This window comes from Oreochromis aureus, linkage group 3 (genome assembly GCF_013358895.1).
Source record: "Oreochromis aureus strain Israel breed Guangdong linkage group 3, ZZ_aureus, whole genome shotgun sequence".
NCBI classification, from domain to species: domain Eukaryota; kingdom Metazoa; phylum Chordata; class Actinopteri; order Cichliformes; family Cichlidae; genus Oreochromis; species Oreochromis aureus.
Genome location: NC_052944.1, coordinates 63,097,718 through 63,103,150, shown reverse-complemented (window position 1 = coordinate 63,103,150; position 5,433 = coordinate 63,097,718). Strand labels below are relative to the sequence as shown.

Below are 5,433 nucleotides of genomic sequence, written 5' to 3'. Positions count from 1 at the left end.
TAATATTAAAAACCTAAAAACTATTGTTGTGGAAGATAAGAGTTATTGTGACAGCCCTCTGACTGTGGAGGAAGTCTGTACTTCCATTTCTGCACTTAAGGCCAATAAATCTCCTGGCACAGATGGTTTGACTGCAGAGTTTTATAAATCATTTTCTAATCTCCTGGCTCCGTTTTTACTGCAGGTTTTCACAGAAAGTATAGAGAATAACACCCTCCCTCCTACTCTTACTCAAGGTCTCATAACACTTATTCCAAAACCAAACAAAGACTTACTTTTTATTGATAATTGGAGACCCATCTCCTTGCTCAATAATGACTATAAGATTATGGCTTTAATACTTGCTAACAGAATTAAAGAGGTCTTGGACACAATTATCGATGAGACACAATCAGGCTTTATGAGAAATAGACACATTTCTAATAACATTAGACTGGTTCTGGATTTACTTGATTACTCTGATTTGGTACCTGACAATAGCTTCATTCTCTTCCTGGATTTTTATAAGGCTTTTGATACAATTGAACATCAATTTATTTTCCATTCTTTGGAAAAATTTGGCTTTGGTGAATTTTTCTGTAAAGCTGTCAAAACCTTATACACAAATGGCAATAGTTCTATTAAAATGATTAACGGCTCCACCCCGAGATTTGACCTGAAACGTGGTATTCGCCAAGGATGTCCTATTTCACCATATTTATTTTTACTTTGTACACAAATTCTTGCAACTAATATCTCAAACAGTGTTGTACAAGGAATCACCATAGCTGATAAGGAGCTCGTCATCAGCCAGTTAGCCGATGACACCACACTCTTCTTGAAGAATGCAAACCAAATCCCTCCAGCTCTTAGTGTGATTAGAGATTTCTCTGAGGCCTCTGGTTTATGCCTAAATCTAAAAAAGTGTGAGTTACTACCAATTAAAGACTGCCCTGCAAATACTATCTGTAATATTTCTGTTAAACAAGAAGTCACATACTTGGGACTGTTAATATCCAAAGACCAAAAATCAAGATGCTCCTCAAACTTCACTCCAATTATACAGAAAACCCTAAAAAAGTTCAACCAGTGGCTGCAAAGGGACTTGTCGTTGAAAGGTAGAGTGTTGATTACTAAAGCTGAAGGGATATCCAGATTAACATATGCTGCTCTCTCCTTACATCTGGATAAGAAAATTAGTAAAGATATTGACCGTATGCTCTTTAATTTTATATGGAAAAACCGTACGCATTATATTAGAAAAACTGTTGTGATGAATAAGTACGAGTCAGGTGGGCTTAACGTCTTAGACTTTTCTACTTTAAATAACACTTTCAAAATTAATTGGGCTAAACATTTTCTTAAAAATCCTACCTCTATCTGGAACTTTATACCATATCATGTTTTCTCTCGTTTTGGTGGCTTCAACTTTATTTTAAATTGTAATTACAATGTTGAGAAACTCCCTGTAAAACTTTCATCCTTCCATAAGCAAGTGCTCTTAGCGTGGACCCTCATTTATAAACACAACTTCTCACCACACAAATACCTTATCTGGAACAACAGAGATATTTTATTTAAAAATAAATCACTTTTCCTGGAAACTTGGGTCCAAAATGGGATCCTATTGGTGGCTCAGCTGGTTAATAAAGAGGGACAACTACTTACTTACAATGACTTTATTGCACTATATAATTTTCCAATCAGTGTTCAGGAATTCTCAATGGTGCTTGGTGCCATACCCTCAGGGACTCTAATGTTATATAAAAACACTGACAGCTCAATATCTACCTCAGTCACTCTCCCTGGTCCAGCTGAGTCACCAATAGGAAAAATCTGCTTTTCACAGGAACTTGGTAACAGCAATAAGAGAATACGTAGTTTATTCCAAGAAGATGTCGTCTCTCTCCCATATGTAATATCTTACTGGAACCGATATGTTCCAGATATCAAGTGGAAGACAGTCTGGATGATCCCCCATAAATATTTGATTGTAAATAAGGTGAAGGAAGTCTCATTTAAAATTCTGCATAAATGTTATCCAGCCAGTCACTACATGGTAAAATTTAAAAGAGACATAAATACTAACTGTGCTTTCTGTGGGGATCATCCAGAAACTGTGACACATCTTTTTTGGTACTGTTCTTTTACACAGAGATTCTGGAAGGAATTTAGCAGGTTTGTTGTTGTCCATATTTTAAGGGAATTTTCTTTACGTTGGGAAAATGTTTTATTCTGTTTCTTTAAGTTCCCCAAGAAGAATGATAAATGTTTTTTTATGATAAATTTGTTAATACTTTTGGCTAAATTTTTTATCCATAAATGTAAGTTTACAAACAAAACACCATCTTTCTGTCATTTTTTTAAGGATGTGGAAATGTATATACAATCAATATCAGACTCTACCAACAAAAAGGCTCTCAAAACAATATATATCTGTGAATTTTTGCGTGTATTCTTGTAACTTTTTACCCCTGGCTTTGTGTGTTCATGTTCTGTTGTTTTGTATACTTCATCTGTTCGTATGTTGTATACTCATTGTTTGTTAAATAAAGTTTAAAAAAAAAAAAAAAAAAAAAAAAAAAAGTTCTTCGTTGTATTTCAGGTTTACTGAAGGCATTTTAATCGACCAAAGCGAGCGCGTGGACCAACTGGATCCCTTCACGGACGACGGCGGGAGATTAATGGAGAGGTAAGTTTACACCGTTTGTCGGTGTCCCGATTAGATCAGCGCGGAAGCTTCCAAGAAAACATGAATCCGTGACATCTGGTTAAAAAACGGAATTGTAGACTGGCCGATGGTTTCCACACAGCTGCTCTAAAGAAAACAATCTCCCTTTGTTTGTGGTCACTAAATGAATAAATGGCCAAAGGCAAACAGGCGACCACGTGTCGTGTTCTCCACCTACACAGAATATTATTATGAGCCTCTTCATTTTCTTCACATCCAGCCATAAATCTTCCCGTCGGCTGGAGATCTTTTCATAAAAGCTCTTGAGGTTTCAGAGCTGAGACATGAAGCTGTTTTTCCTGTTCTCCTGATAAGAACAGGTGGGTGTGTTCTGGCAGTCAGTTTGAGGTGGAAGGAGGGGGATCATCCACCCTACCCTTTTTATGTGAGTACATCGAGAGCTGGTAGCTTAAATGACTTGGATATTAACAGAGAGCGTCTGTCCTGATAGCCGGTGTCTTTGGACCTTGGATTTATATTTTCATTGTGCCATCTGCACATAGACAGCCCGGCTATGTTGCAGTGCTGTTGTAGTACAGTCCTCTGCATGCTGCTGCTGGTCTATGCCTATGAAGGTAAGCTGTGAAGTTGCACGCGTGTTGACCACAGAGCCAAAACACAACAAAAAAACACTGACTCACAACACGATCACTGTTGTGACCTTTATCACTGTACTGTGATAATAACTCCTGTGAATCTGGAATTTTAAATATTATAAATATATATTTACACCATGTGTGTTCAAGTTTTGACACACTCGGAGTGAAACAGATCATCTGTTAGATCATCCTGCAAATTCACTCTTACAACCTGTTGAAGACAAACTATTGATAAACTCTGGCCTGTTTCTATTTTCATACTGATTCTTTTAAATAATTTGTACATTTCTGTGTTCTGGTTCAAATGCATGTAAGCTTTTGTGACCTGTAACGTACTAATAAAGATAAAAGTTTTTGTTTTTTTTTACTTGAGACAAAACAACGCTGCATCATCATCTTTTATTGAGCAGAGACCCGTGTTTAATTGTGATGAATGGAGTAGAGGACTGAACAAGACGTGTGTATTGAGTTGACAAGTGGCATCTAGGGAAAGAGTCACCTTGTAATTTATATCACAAAACCTCACCGTGCTAAATTTCAGCATCCTGTGTGAGCTGTACTGCCTGTGGCTCTGCAGGAATCAGTGGTTTTTGCTCCAGAAGTGAGCGATGCTGTCGATGTCGTTAACTTTTCATTTTGTTTCCTCTTTTTCAGACATAAACACCACAGCTGGACAGAACGTCATTCTGCCATGTTGAGCTCCAAACTACAATATCACAAGTGTAGAGTGGAGCAGAGCTGACCTGGGATCAGAATATGTGTTTGTTTCTCGGGATGGGATGTTTATTCCAGATGAGCAGCATCCATCTTTTAAGAACCGGGTGGATCTGCAGGACAGACAGATGAAGGATGGAGACGTGTCTCTGATTCTGAAGAATGTCACGATTAATGATACTGGAACATACGAGTGTCGTGTCAACGTTAGTGGAAGAAATAAAGACCCCATCAGCGTCATCTACCTTCATGTTGATCCTGCAGGTGAGTGAGTAGAGTTGAGTGTGTGTGTGATCAGAGGTGAAGCTGCTTCCTGGTTGTTGATGTTTGTTTCTAAAGATGTTGTTGATGAGACTTTGTAGAAAGCAGCTGGTCTGAGTGATGTGATCAGAGTGCAGTAGATAATGTCTGACAGCAGTTTGAAGAGGAAATGGATTCTGTTCTGTTCTTCACTCATCACCTACCTGACAGCTGACACCTCACACCTGTTTCTCACCTGCAGGTCAGACAGGAGGACACACAGACGATGGAGTCAGTAGAGGACGTCCTGGTCTGTCAGTTTTTGGTGTAATTTGTGTTCTTATCGCTGCTTTTGTGATCTCTGGAAAATTGAAAAACACAAATTCCTCACTTCCTCCACCTGAACAACAGCAAGTCTAAAAAAAAGAAGCTCTTCGCTTTTTTTCTTTTTCTTTGTCTTCACACAAAGCAGTTTACTGTAACAGTACAGACATGTCTTGGCATTCCTGAAGATGCAGCTTTAAATATGACCAAAACAAAGTGATTCGTTATTGCTACATAAGTGGCTCTTATACAGGACATCAGTTTCAGTCATGTGTCTCTGAAATTTGCTCTGACAAAATGAACATGAGACTTTTGTCAGATTCTGTTACTGTGTAATCTCACAGGTTAAACTGAAGTCCTCTTGTATGTTCAGCACTTTGGCATACCACTGTTTTTAAATGTGCTATATAAATAAGGTTTGTTGTTGTTGTTTTTGTAATAAATGTTGAGCTAACGTTCATTATTCTCTGTACTATCAGGAGCCAAATAAACGTCCCTCAGTGGATAATGGAACCAGGCGTCTTATAGTAAACTGTGATCTACATTTGTATTTGTGACATTTGATTTGATAAATTGACGCAGTCAGAAGTTTTGAATGTTTTTAATTTTTAAGATAAGATAAGATAGGATAACCTTTATTAGTCCCATGTGTGGGAAATTTGTTTTATTACAGCAGTGGACAGTGCAAAGTTGCATAGAAAAATTAGAGAAAAACACTGGAATAAGATATCAATAAGATACTGTACACAACAGAATAGAATAAAATAAAATACTATATACAACTGAATAAAATAGAATACAAATGCTATATACAGTTGAATATGATACAACGATGCCAGAAAAGAT

At 37.4% G+C, this 5,433-nt stretch overlaps 1 long non-coding RNA gene across 1 annotated transcript; it reads left to right on the top strand.

The window, feature by feature from the left end:
- Nucleotides 1-2,537: 2,537 nt before the first annotated feature.
- Nucleotides 2,538-5,100, top strand: LOC120437629. The gene is made up of 3 exons (XR_005611304.1): nucleotides 2,538-2,671; nucleotides 3,964-4,287; nucleotides 4,526-5,100. It is a non-coding gene; the product is annotated as an uncharacterized LOC120437629 (long non-coding RNA).
- Nucleotides 5,101-5,433: the final 333 nt, after the last annotated feature.